The sequence below is a fragment of the Lygodium microphyllum genome, chromosome 16 (genome assembly GCF_053477565.2).
Source record: "Lygodium microphyllum isolate KBCC chromosome 16, Lygodium_microphyllum_v1.1.10, whole genome shotgun sequence".
NCBI lineage: Eukaryota > Viridiplantae > Streptophyta > Polypodiopsida > Schizaeales > Lygodiaceae > Lygodium > Lygodium microphyllum.
In genome coordinates this window covers 100,814,636-100,829,526 of record NC_141150.1, presented here as the reverse complement: position 1 = coordinate 100,829,526, position 14,891 = coordinate 100,814,636, and positions in this window count along the sequence as shown.

Here is a 14,891-nt window from a genome sequence, read left to right as displayed (position 1 = left end):
ACAATAATTCGGGAATTATTTTACATTGGAAGATAGTCTTGCATCATTACAAATTTGTCTCGCATTCTTTGCCTTACGAGAAAGGAAGATAAAGACGAGTTAAAATTTTGCATAGTATCGCTCTTTGATCCCAAGGGGGAGAGCAAATATGCAACGAAAAGGTTATCGCGACTATTCTTGTAATGTTTGGGAAAGAATACCATTGTTTTTGTTGAATTGTTGTTTGAATGATTATTCGAAGTGCCTGTGATTGATGGTAAATTCATGGCGGGGGTCTATGATGACAAATTGCCATGGTGATAAAGGAATGTTCTCTTGGAAAATTATATAAGGGTTGACTACCTTGACTGTGCTTGATTCTTAAATGATTTAATTAAGGAAAGGTTCTTTGCACGGGTGGATCACCTCCAAGATCGCACTCTGGATCAACCCGAAAAGTGCACCACTCGATTCACGACTTGAAGGTCGAGTGATGAAAAGGCCAACCACGGGAATAATGTTTTCACTCTTAGGCAGCTTGCGGGTCAAGTGGAGCTCTGGACACCCCTTGCCAAGTCCAAAACAGAGTTGAGGACCTCCGTGGCCCCAACATTTGTGTGGCATTGGAAGATCCTATTCGAGATAAAGGATGGAAATTGTGGTGCCATGTGATTTGGACTAGTTACTTCTGTAGAAGTGACATGTAAATTCTCATATATGGGAAGGGAGCAAATATTAACTTGAAGATAAATTAAGGAACTTGTTTGCCAAAAGGATTGGTTGCTCTATATTCGAGTCTCTACTATAAATTATGCAAACAAACCTTGATTATTAAAATGATTAATTAAGGAATATGGTTTTAAATGTCACACATAAATGTGATAGGACATAATTAAATAACTAAAGAATGCCTATTGAGGGAAGTGGGTGGACGGAACCCTTGATGCGTCCATTCTACTACAAGATAAAGTGACCTAGTGTAAATGTAGACTAGACTGACTAACTCTAGTCAGATCACTGACTGACTACTAACCCGACTTATTTAATGTAGTCACATGTAGACAGTTGTACACACTAGCTGTCATAGATGTCGGTCATAGATGAAGACACACTAATGGTGAGTTTGATTTCTAACACAGGAAACATGTGACCAACAACCTGAAATGAATGTTGGACTACCCAAGCTTATGAATATGCTGGGAAATGACTTGACTAGTGATGAAACAAATAAATATTCAACCATTTTTCAGAAATATGTGAAACTATTTGCTACAAAATATCACCAACTGAGGGGTACTAACAACATTGTGCACCATATCAAATTGAAAGAAGGTTATAAACGAGTGGTTTAAAAACTTAGGAGACTTGGTACAATTTAGGAAAAGGTACTTAAAGCTGAAATTGAAAAGTTACTTGATGCGGGATTTTTCTATCCTATTGATGATGCAGAGTGGGTGTCTCATGTTTTAATCAGGCCAAAGAAGAATGGAAAGTGGAGAGTATGTGTTGATTTCAAGCCTCTTAATTCAACGACTAAGAGGGACTACTATCTTCTTTCGTTTCAGGATGAGATCTTGGATCAAATGGTTGGTCATGTATTTTACAGTGTATGCAATGGATACTCTAGATATTTCTAGATTAGAATAGTAGAAGAATATTAGTAGAAAACAACATTCATTACCCCATGGGGATGCTTTTGTTATAGAGTAATGCCGTTATTGGTTTGATGAATGCATATGCTAGCTTTTCAAGATTGGTTAACTGGATATTTTCCCCTTTCATCAAAAAATCTTTGCGGGTGTTTATGGATGACTTTTGTGTGTACAGCTCGAGGGCATTACACTCTCAAAAACTTAATGAAGTTTTCTGTAGGCTTGATGAGGATGGCGGTCAGGTGAACCCTGGTAAATGTAAAATACTAAGAACTAGAGTGATACTCTTGGATCATGAAGTGTTTGCTAATGGTATTTCACTTGAGCCTAGTAAAGTTGAGGCTTTACTTCTTATGGATTCTCTAAAAACTATAAAAGAAATGATGAGCTTTGTTCAAAAGTTGAGGTATCTATCAAGATCATTCCATATGCTGGCCAAGTATGTGTATCCTTTACAGAAAGCAACTCAAAGGGATCCTTTAGTTTGGACGCAAGTTGAAGAGATTGCATTCTTGCATATTAAAGAAAATTTAAGCACTTTACCAGTTCTTATGCCTCCAAACTCGGATGAACCTTTCTTCATTAGCATCAGTGTTGGAAAAAATGCAGTGGAAGCCATTTTAATGCAGAAGGGAAAGGGGATGTCTTATATGAGGCCTATGTTTTATATAAGCAGATCCATTGGAGTGACTGAAAAAGCTTGAATGGAAGAAGAATTGTTGGTATGGGGGTTGGTATATGCAGTTAAAAGATAAAAATCAGACTTGATTCAAAAACCATTTATAGTACTTACTAATTCTCAGTTGCTTCCACAGGTTTTGCGATCTGCTGAAAATGCTCCGAGAGTTACTGAGTGACTACTGGCTCTACAAGAATTTGAATTTACATGTTTGAAGGAGGATACTATCAGAGCTAGCTTAGCTGATATTTTGACTTATAAAGAACATGTTGAAAGTGCAACTGTTATTAGACGGAAACTAATTTTTCATCTGCAAATTCATGACGAAATGAAGGATAAAGATGCTCTCTTGTTTTTTGATGATTGTTACATAAGAGTGCTGATAAAAGGAAAGACTAGGTTTTGTCATTATGGATGATAAAAATCGAGAAGTATTTTTTGGAAGTCAAGAAAGTAAAAGGATACAAAGTAACAATGAAGTTGAATATGTGAGTTTACATGCTAGCCTGAAACAGTGTATTTAGCTAGAATACATGAAGATAGTTGCAAAAGGAGGTGCTATATTGGTGGTCAAATAGGTTCAAAATTTTTGGAAAGCCAATAAAGATATTTTGAAGGATTGGCTGTTTAAGATTAGAGGCCTCATGAGGTAGCTGCAAAAATTTGAATTTTGGCATATTAGCAAGGAGAAGAACCGTAGAGCTCATGAATTGGCTAAAGATGCTCTTTCCCAGTATGTTGCTATCATGAGGGTGGATAATCCTAGATATGAGGGCAGGGAAAGCTGTCATGTGATTGAAGAGTTTCCAAAAAGTGGGGAGTGAAAGTCATTGGCTAATAAATATAGAAGGTATGCCATTGTCAGAAAGGCCAGGGCATATGTGCTCATAAATGATCAGTTGTACATGAAGGGGATTGATAATATACTAAGGTGCTAGATAGTTCCGAGGTTCCTGCTTTCTTATCTTCTTGTCATGAGAAATCATGTGGTGGTGATTTTTGTTTTGAGCTTACCAAAAGAAAAATTATGCTAGCAGGACTTACTTGGCCTAGTGTGAGCAGCACTGATGTTGCTCGTGTAAAAGTTATCATGCTTGCCAATTATATACAAAAAGGGTACTAATTCCACACACACACTACAAGATAAAGTGACCTAGTGTAAATGTAGACTAGACTGACTAACTCTAGTCAGATCACTGACTGACTACTAACCCGACTTATTTAATGTAGTCACATGTAGACAGTTGTACACACTAGCTGTCATAGATGTCGGTCATAGATGAAGACACACTGATGGTGAGTTTGATTTCTAACACAGGAAACATGTGACCAACAACCTGAAATGAATGTTGGACTACCCAAGCTTATGAATATGCTGGGAAATGACTTGACTAGTGATGAAACAAATAAATATTCAACCATTTTTCAGAAATATGTGAAACTATTTGCTACAAAATATCACCAACTGAGGGGTACTAACAACATTGTGCACCATATCAAATTGAAAGAAGGTTATAAACGAGTGGTTTAAAAACTTAGGAGACTTGGTACAATTTAGGAAAAGGTACTTAAAGCTGAAATTGAAAAGTTACTTTCATAGATGATTTTTCACGTAAGGTATGGGCTTATCCCATAAAGTAGAAGTTTGATATCTTGGCAGTTTTTCAGAGATGGCTTGCTTTGGCAGAAAACTAGTTTGGGTATAAGAAAAAATGCCTTAGGACAGATAATGGGGATGAATATATATCATGTGATTTTGAGCAGTTATGTGATGAGAGGGGTATTAAGTGTCAGTTTACCACCCCTTATACTCCTCCGTAGAATGGTATGACTAAGCGAATGAATAGGACCATCTAGGAAAGGGTTCACAATATACTTAGCCATGCAGGCCTATACCAACACTTTTGGGCTGAGGCAGTTACGATTGTCGTATATATCATTAATAGATCACCCTATAATGGCATAGATTTTCAGGTTGTAGAGGAGGTATGGACAGGAAAGCCTACCTCTTATGCACATTTACGTGTCTTTTGATCCGAGACATTTTGCCATGTGCCCAAGGATAAGCGTAACAAGCTAGATCGTAAGAGTGTTAAATGCATCTACCTTGGTTATGGAGATGTAGGAGAGATGGGTTATCATCTATGGGATCCAGAGGCATGGAAAGTCATGCGTAGCCATGATGTAGTCTTCCATAAAGACAAGATGCATAGGCAGCCTAAGAGACTCGTGGAGATACGTAGGGTTATATTTCAAGAGGAGCCATGTGCTCCCATATAGCCAACTGGACAGCCTACGACAGTAGCACATGCTCATGGCCAGGGTGTTGGACAAAATGTTGGGTAGGTAGTAGAGCTTGCAGTGCGGTGTTCTACTATAGATGGATGCCCACCTGACAAATTTGAGCCCTTCATACACTATGTTTTGGTTACAAATGCAAAAGAGCCTCTCAACTATGATCAAGCTATGTTCAAGGGTGATAGTCACTCTTGGGAGAGGGCTATGCAGTCTCTGATAGACTCCTTACATTAGAATATGACTTGGGATTTGGTTTCCTTACCTGCTGGCAAGAAGGCTCTGCCATGCAAATGGGTGTACAAGCTGAAAAGTACCCCTGGATACCCCAAGCCGGCATACAAGGCTAGATTAGTAGTAAAGGGTTTTAAGCAGGAGCATGGTGTTGACTTTGATGATGTCTTCTCTCCTATGGTTAAGATGACCACCTTGCGCTTAGTCTTTGTAATGAAGGAAACCTAGGAGAGAGAAGGAGAGAAGGGAGAGACTATAGAGAGGAGAGAGAAAGAGGAAGAAGGTGAGATAAGAAGAGAGAGAAAGACTAGCAGAAGAGAGAGAAACACAGGAAAAGAGAGAGAGAGAGGAGGGAAGCCATGAACGCTAGGAGGAAGGAGAAAAGAGAGACTTGATTATTGATAACCCATCCCTAATTGGGTCTCTCAACACCTTATATACCCTATCAGTATAACTGGGTATTCCAATGCTAACCCGTGTCCTACCCATCTATCCCCACTCTTTTACATTCCATCCCGACCCCGAAGGTTTTTTCCCTCAAAAACAAAAAGAGAACTTATGGCTCACAGTGAAAAAGGGGGGGGGTGCACAGTACTACTCTCCTCAACATTACAAAGGAGGATATAGGAGAATCTCATGTGGAATTGGGGCATAGAATTGTGTATATGATGTAAGTGACATGTGCAAGTTGATAGCATATGAGTTTGGCCTCCAATTCTTGAGAATTAGGGGCTGACAAACAGTGGACAGCATGCTGTCCAGAACAGGCCTGCTAGAGAAAACCGGTCATAACTTCGCTACCATCGGGGTCAAATGGAAAGTGGTTATCCTTTCCATGCATTGGGTTACCATCCACAAGTAAAGCTAGAATGATCAGTACCACTAGCTGTTGCATTGAGTCTTCCATAAGCATCATATGATTAAGCTCGATCTGTGCTTGGATGCTGTCAATAACAAATGGGGTTGCATAAGCTGAGAAGTGTACTGCATCAACCCTTATATGTGACATGTGTATAGACTGAAGGGTCTCCTAGAAGGACATGTTTTCTTGATCTGTAATATGAGCATGATCTTTAAGATCTACATGATATTCTTTCTTGAATGAAAGTTCATCTTGCTTTGGACCCACATCGAAATGGTCTTTAGCAAGATATATCCTATCCTTGGCATAATGCTATTCGAATACAAATAGGAGTTTTGCATTCTGTGCTCTACATTTGTCTTGATGATCACAAGATATCGGCTTAGCACATCGATAGCATAAGCCCGCAACATGCAGTCCCGTATCATATCACTAGTAAGGTGTCTAATGCGTTTAGCCTTAGATAGCAATCTACACACATGCTCATCGCCATTGGTCAGCTCAGTAATAGTTCTAACATGCTACTCATAGTCATCTTGCTGCTCATGTACAACAAATGGCTGCCCATGACCATAATTCTCATACTGTCCATATGAAGGGTCATGCCAATGTGGCTGCTACTCATAATGATACTCATGCTACTGTCCACACATATGCTCATCACCATTGGTCAGCTCAATAATAGTGCTGACATACTGCTCATAGTCATCTTGCTGCTCATCTACAACAGATGCTCATCACCATTGGTTAGCTTAGTAATAGTTCTGACACGGTGCTCATAGTCATCTTGCTGCTCATGTACAACAGATGGCTACACATGACCATAATGCTCATGTTGTCCATATGGAGGGTCATACCAATGTGGCTGCTACGCATAATGATACTCATGTTGTTCATATTGCATATGGTAATAATATCCCGGCTGCTCATTTACATCTATTTGCTATTGACTATTACCAAAACTTTGGCCATATTGATGCCCATAAACATGCTGCTTCCCAAGATTTCATGATGATTGTCCAACATGACTACAATGGTGTCCTTGCATCCTAGGCTGACCATAAATATGATGAGTAGCAAGTCCATGAGCATAGCTATCGGCATGATGCTGGTCATAATCACTGACTTGCTGCTCCTGCATTGCATAAGAATCTCCATTTGCATGCTACTGACCAATGCTATATGAGCTACCATATACATGTCCATGATCATGACTTGCATAAGAACTATGTTGTTGCATAAAGGAGTGCTTGTAAGCGTAATCATGCTATCCATAATGGCCATAATCATGCTACCCGTGATAGCCATACTGTTGATCAAATCCATTGGAGTATGATCCACCCTCATGAAAAGGTACATAGCCTAGGTGTTGCCCAAAGTCGTATTGTACAATACTTTGGTTATCAAAATTGCCCATATGTGATTTAGCTTAGCACCGGTAACTGAGCTATATTGTTTGCCACATCAGAGCATCAAAAGATCCCTAGTGTTATTACTGAAAATCAGATCTGCACACTACTGTTTGCTATTGTATGCTGCTCACTCTATACAACACACTGTTCACTGTGTGTTAAAAGTTAATCAAACTTATCATCCAATGCTTTCCCTGGTTTTGATAGAAGGAATTCTACATGAAATTCTACACGTTATGTTCCTTTGTCTATTTTGTGTAAAAGTCCCTTCGAACTATGCTTTCCAACACCAAGAATTTGCCCAAAATCTTGTTAATCATTTGCACAGGACTGGCTTGATTTCTTGGCATAAGAACTTTACTTATCTGCAGAGTTCTGAGGGAATTGAAATTTCATGTACTTATGAACATCTACACATTCATGTTGTTCTTCCAGTTCAAACTTTTCAATAGTGTCATCACTGAACTCATCATGGTTGGAAGTGGCTTGAACAATAGTCTCTCTATTGTCTTTTGAAGACTCAGGCCACAATCCACAATAGTATGAGGAATTTCCTTCCTTCAAGTAGGATTACCTCCTATCTTTTGGAGATTATCTATGAGCTGAGCTACATAATGCATGCATTACTAGAAAGTCCAGTGCCCAGTTGGCGACTTCTTTAGTTGAGCTTTGAAGCTCCATCATTCAATGTTGTAAAGCACATTGGAATCTGCTGTAGGATTTGTATTTTCTTGGGGCACCTCGAGAGAACTTCTATCTTATGTGTCTTTGCTCCAGCTCTGTCATTCAGCCAACTACTACTACTTTCTATTGGACAAAGGAAAAGTTCCAAGTGCAGTGGTAGAGGATCTCCTCTTGACATCGGCCTTCACATTTTCTGATCCTAATGTACGATCAAACTCATTCAGTGAATTGCATTACATCACTTCTTGGCTAATTCTGTCACATCGTAGGAAGGCAGAGCTAAAGTCAGGTGTACATCCTTCCATCTTTATCATCTCCAACCTTCTCTCAACTCAGCATCATATTTGCAAAACTGCGGATAGGATTTCATCCCTTGTATTCACATGAAAACTTTTAGTTTTTGATGTGAGCCGAAGTGCATTCTGCGTGCTCCATTTCTGCACTAGACATTTCCTTCCTAATCCTAGCTACCTCATGTTAACCCCAACACGAAGAAAGAAAAAGGAAATAAAAAAGACGCAGGGCAAAGGTGGAAAAAAGGTAGCCGATTGAAGAAAGAATAGGAGAAAAGGACAAAAGCACAAGGGCAACCTTAAAAGTCCAAGGCAAATACAAAAGGGAAAATGCACATTTTAAAATAAAAAGGCGCACCCTGAAATCGTGTAAAAGAGCGCCGCGCCCTCACCCGTGCAATTTGTAAAAGTAGACGGGCGGTGGAAAGGAATCTAGGAAGATAGAAGGACAATGGGAAAAAGGGCCTAGGCTATGGCCGGCCATGTTAAAAAGGAGAAAAGGGGATGACCGCCCAAAAGGGATACAGGGTTTTGTATATAAAGTGGAAAAGTGAAAGAAAAGCTCATTCTTGTGTGTGGCCAAAAGTAGCTCTCCTCTTCTTCTTCTTCTTCTTGTTCTTGCTTGCTTGAGCTTGTGCTTGAGGGAGGGAGTGTGAGAGTATGAGGGAGTGAGTGTGTGAGGGTGAGGGACCTAGGAGGAGAAGCTCTCCATCTTCTCCTCTCTTCTTCTCTTCTCTTCTCTTCTCTTGTCTTGCTCGCGGCAATGGAGCTTGGAGCGTGGAGCTTGCTTGAAGCTTGCACTTGGATCGTGGAGCTACCAGAGTGTGTGGGAGAGGAGGTAACTTGAATGGCATGGAGGTAAGCTCACTACACCCGTAGATATGGATGGCGCGTCGGCAAAATGCAAGGGCTTTCACTCAACCGCCAAGACCGATGGGTTGCTTATTGTTTCAAGTGTTCCAAGCCGAGCACTAATAGCTACCTCTCACATAGCCGATGCGCCATCCATATCTATGGGCGTAGTGAGCTTACCTCCATGCCGTTTGAGTTACCTCCTCTCCCGCGCACTCCGGTAGCTCCACGATCCAAGTGTAAGCTTCAAGCAAGCTCCATCCTCAAGCTCCACGATCCAAGCTCCATTTCCGCGAGCAAGACAAGAGAAGAGAAGAGAAGAGAAGAAGAGAGGAGAAGATGGAGAGCTTCTCCTCCTCGGTCCCTCACCCTCACACACTCACTCCCTCACACTCACACTCCCTCCCTCAAGCACAAGCTCAAGCAAGCAAGAACAAGAAGAAGAAGAAGAAGAAGAGGAGAGCTACTTTTGGCCACACACAAGAATGAGCTTTTCATTCACTTTTTCACTTTATATACAAAACCCTAAATCCCTTTTGGGCGGTCATCCCCTTTTTTACATGGCCGGCCGTAGCCTAGGCCCTTTTTCCCATTGTCCTTCTATCTTCCTAGATTCCTTTCCACCGCCCGTCTACTTTTACAAATTGCACGGGTGAGGGCCCGACGCTCTTTTACACGATTTGAGGGTGCACCTTTTTATTTTAAAATGCACCTTTCCCCTTTTGTATTTGCCTTGGACTTTTAAGGTTGCCCTTGCGTTTTGTCCTTTTCTCCTATTCTTTCTTCAGTCGACTACCTTTTTTCCACCTTTTCCCTGGGTCTTTTTTATTTCCTTTTGCTTTCTTCGTGTTCGGGTTAATATTACCCCCCTCCTAGACGAGTGTCAGTCCCATGGCACTCACCGTCATTGGTAGCAGGCTATAGCATGCACCGAAGACGTGGGTGACAAGAACGCCTGTGGTTTCCGTGGAGGAGTGTTGGTGGTAGTGTGGGAGAAGGTCTTGGAATGCATGGATGAAGCAAAGTTGTCCATGTGGAGAAGAAATACACATGAAGGTAATGAGACATCCTTTGCATTGTAACGTACGACGTAGCAGAATTGAATACAAGGACACCACACTCTCAGGAGCTGGAAACTATTGGACTTGCTTGATGAGTACGGTGTACTTTTCGTGGCAAATCGTGTGGTGCTTATCACCACTGATTGCAATGGTACTCCGACAGAGTGCAAGAGAGAATTGTGCAAGTGGGTCAGGGTGATAGGTCGAACCATAGGCGAGGCAAGCTCCCCAGGTATGTCCTACCCTTGATGTGCCCTGAACAATTGTGGGTGATGGTAAAGGGCTAGGGGACTACGGACAAAGCTAGTCGACCAAGGTCACTAGACATACCTAGTTTGAGGACCCCTAGGTGCTGTGCTGTGATCGTGGGTGCTTTTTTTTTTTTTGGACTTGCCTGAGTACAACCATTACAATATGTTGAGGCTATCAGCCTTTCAATGGGTTGGACAATGTCAAGCTTTGAAGGCACAGAAAATGGATAGTACAATGATGATTGCACCCTAGCCTCGTTGTTAGAGAAGCAGTTGGCAAAAGGGGGAGATACACTTGAGATATTACAAACCTCCTTGCAACATATGCGATGTTGGCATGATTGAGGTAACGACTGCCGTGAGCCAACTATAGAGCTTGACCCAGCAAGGGAGAGTGGCCCATGTGATGTGGGCGGTTGGCAAGGGTGATTCGTGCTTTCGGCAGCATGGCTTTGCCACGGCTCCTTGTGGGGTCGATGGTCTTGCAGTGATCGGGCATTGAACACTTCTGCGCAAAGACCTGTCTCATCCTGTATCCACTTGTCACTTTATGAGAGTACATGCATGGTATATGCCGCAACTATAATAAACCAGTGTAATGCAAGGAAACATCACTTATTGGAATTCTATGGTGTTGACTTAGACATTTATCACCTGTGCTTGATTAGCTTTTTCTTTTGCTAAGGACGTGAAATATATTAACGCAGATATGAAAAGTTCGTACAATTCGGAAACATGTCAATATTTAACCTTTTAAAGACAAAAAGTTATGGCTAGGTAGCATTTGATAAGCCCTTTATACAGCATGGGGCTACTCTATTTGTACGAGTCGGGGTGAGTCTGGGTGGCCGGGTGATTGGGGCTCTACTGGTGTGGAGCTCCTGTGGGGTGGGGTAGGGAACACGTCGACCGGGACATGAATGGTGTAGTCCCGGCCCGCTACCGTCTCCAGAATGTCTTTAAACAATTCGTTAAATTCTTCTCTTTCCCGAGCTGCCCTTTCTGCCCTTGAGCATCTGGGGCCTGAGCGTAAGCTGGGGGTTCATGCCACTAGTGTTGCTACCTATTGCGCGTTTTGAGTCTCGACTTTCTTGACTCGAGGATTCTTCGGCCTTCGCCTTGGACAGTGGCGCTTAGGGCCTCGCTTCTTGGCATACCTCTTGATGGTGGGCACATAGCGCTCTGATGGAGGGGCGCGTGCCACATGCTATCATCTTTTGCGAAGAGCGTCTTTGCATGCCAGATCTCCATGATTCTCCATGCGTTCTGCCAAAAAAGGAAGCCTGCAAGATGCAATCCAAGGGTTAGACCTGGATATAGGATACAACTGTTTGCATGGAAGGGATTTTAGTGCAGTTATGAAGCGCATATGACAAGAAGGGGAGGGGTGAGGCATGTGGTGTTTGTTGTAGAGGAGTGGCCCCCATGCTGATGTTTGCGTTGCCTCCTTTCATTAGCGGATATTAGTTTATGCTAAGTCGCGTGGAATGGTTGTCGTGGAGTGGGATAGGGCACATCCTCGAAAGGATAGACCAAAAAGGGAAGCACGTGTATTGAAAGGGACTACACCCTGTCTACACCATCAGAGTTGTTGGTCAAGGTTTCCTATGGCGGCAGTGTGGGTTGCATGCCCTTCACCTGGAGGTGGGGCTGGTCACATGGTTTTTGAATGTGTGATGAAAGGAGGACTTGGGGAGGTTAGTTTATCTGACCCCACTCTTCCCCCTGCACTTGACTATCATTGCTTGTGTGTGTTGACATTGTTTATACACGGTGACACAAAAAAAAATGTTTATTTATATACATATTCATGAATCCATGTCACTTCACAAGGATAAGAACCAAGTGTAGAACTCGGGGTTGCACCGGAGCGTGGCACACGCATCTAGTATTCGCGGCAACTTACTTAATACTGATAGATATTTTGCCACGTAGAGTAGCATGGAACCTTGACCAAGTCTACTGGCAATATGTAACTCCTCCTCAGTGAGAACCTTATCAATCAAAGGGCCCTGTAGCCTAGTTCCAGCTAAGTCCGTATCCCGAATGTCAGTCAGCACTCGAAGGGAAGTTGGTGCCACATAGGTTGGGTCTCTTTGAGACTGCCATTTGGCCAATCGCTCTTCTAAGACCGTCATGATCTGAGCCCCTAGTTCGGCCATTACAACACGGATTTCACACCAACGCTACTCAAATTGACTCTGGCCTGCTGACAGCCGCTTTAGTTGCTCTATGTCTACGAGATTCGGTCGGCAGAGCATTTCATTGAACGTGACGGTTAAGCGCAGTTCGTCAGCCTCCTCGTCAGGGATGAGTCGCATGCGTTCATGTAGGAGCCTGTCGTAGTGCCCGTTAAGATGTTCTTGTTCTTCCCATGATAGAGGAAAGGTCAAGTAATCTCCAAGCTGCTCCTTAGGGATTGTGCCCATGTCTGCAAGGATGTAGACACGTGCGACCACTTTGAGCTTAGCATCCAACTCAGTTAAGCATTCTGTGACACTTCTATGTTCAACGAGGGCTTGCTCGATTGCTATCTCGTGCAAAGTCCTAAGAGTTTCCTTAGGCTTCAGCATGACTAGGGGCTCAGGCCTAGATGAGCAAGTTGATCAGCGCTAGGATTTCTTATGCTCTTGGGGTTCTCACGTTTCTCCTGAGGTTTTGCTACTATTTTCTCATGGTTCTTCTCAGATGTGACTGGTATAGATTTGTCACCCTGTTGTGATGATGTTGTATCCACTCTTGATTGGTCAATGCGAGTTCTATTGTCAGTGGATAGAGTGTTGTGATCAACTGTTGATGGCAATGGTTGCTTTGGTTTTTTAGAGCACATCGATGCGTCTGAGGTTTCACCGCTATTAGGAGAGGCATCAGTGGGCTCATTGGTGGATGGACTCGATGCGTTGTTCATCAGCTCTCCAGCGCCCTTCGTCTCAATGTTCTTGGGGTCCACAACTACCTGTGATTGTTGTTGCCTTCGTTGTTTTCTCCTCTTTTTCTTGGTCAATGAAGGTGCATCGCTCAACGACTCAGAACCCTGAACTAGATCATCCGTTGATGTGCTTGGTTGGGCCTCAGCATTCTCTTCCTCTAGTGTGTCCGTACAGGACATGGCCGTGGCCTGCTGAATAGCCTTGCTAGGTTGTGAGAGCACAATTACCTCCCTTTTCGGAGAGTCTAGCTCTTCAGCCAACTCCCTTGAGTTTAACTCCTCCAGCCTAGGCTTTAGGCACTCTGGAAGTGCTGGAGTTTTCGAGGAAGTTGGTTGTGATACCTCCTCCACGGGTAAACTTCTAAGGACATGTTCCACGAGGGGCATTGTCACGGCCAAGGGCTGTGACTGCTGTGATCCCTGATTGGAAGTAGTAGCAACTAGTTTAGTGGGCTGACCACCCTTGGTGGATTGCGGTGTCAAGTCCCTAGGGCGATCAGAAGTGGTTGTGTCTTTTGTTGGCCTTTGATCACTCATCTGTGTAGATCGAACATGAGCTGATCTAGTCGCATTAGGCGGCTCAGGCATATCCTTGGGTCGAGAGCTACAGATGGCGTCATGTCCCACCTCTTTGATGGTTGGAAGCTTCGATGGAGATAGAGATTGGAATTGAGCAGTCGCCCTTGATAACTGCTGTAGTGCTTCCTGTGTCTGTTTGGGAGAAGAGGGCGTAGGAGATCTAGGACTCTTAGGTGGACTTGGCCCTGGCTGAATGATTTGCTCGAGGCTATTAGACGATTGTGCCATTTGCTTTGTTGAGCGATCAGCCTTGCCTTGAGCAATGTTGTGCCTATGATGCTTGTCCTCCCCTTGGGAAATCAAAGGCTCTTTGGGAACTAGCGGCTTCCACGTATCCTCGACGATTACATCTCGCATGTGCCTGTCAAGCACGCTAGGCCGAGGATCTACCCTCTGATTGGTCCCGTTTGGTTTCTTGATTTCGACCATGAGGGGTTCGGTCACTCCACTGTTGTTGACTCGAGACTTGGTTTTTCGCTTAGATCTCCTCCCACGCTTCTTTGCTCTTGATACGATCTAGCCTTCAGTCGACCACAGAGGTTTAGCAAGGGGTTTCGGCACCCAAATCCATCGGTTGCCTGCATAATACCCTTGAGCCCGAAGCCACGCCTTGGATATCCATCGTGGCATTGTGCTAGCTCTCCATCGATGCTTGCGTCTATAAGGCTTGGGATTCTTTTGGGGTTTTCTACGATATTTGTAAGTCCAAAGCTTGTCCTTGGCATTGTCTCGTGACCTTCTTGGTTCAGGCATGGCCTCACTCACTGGCTCTCGTTGTTCGACATGTGCTTGTATTAACTCTTCCAACAAGTCCTTGCTCTCATTAATGGGTTTGACTGTTACGTCAGCACCTTGCTTGCCTTTCCCTCGAGGTTTGCTGAGGTCACCCTTGTTAAAGCTCGTGACTATCCTCACACCTGGTAATGTCAAGTGTATCCTCTGAGCTACATAATCAGCCTCACACTTGGTAGCATTTTTGAAGGGCCTTCCTAGGAGGATTTCCTTTCCACCATTCTCGCTATTGGGAGGGACATAGAACAGGAGTGGCAAGCTTTCTATTTCAATTGTTACAAGGATTCTGCACCTCCCTAAAAGTGCTTGTGGGTGTTCCCCATAAGGATTAAGAGTT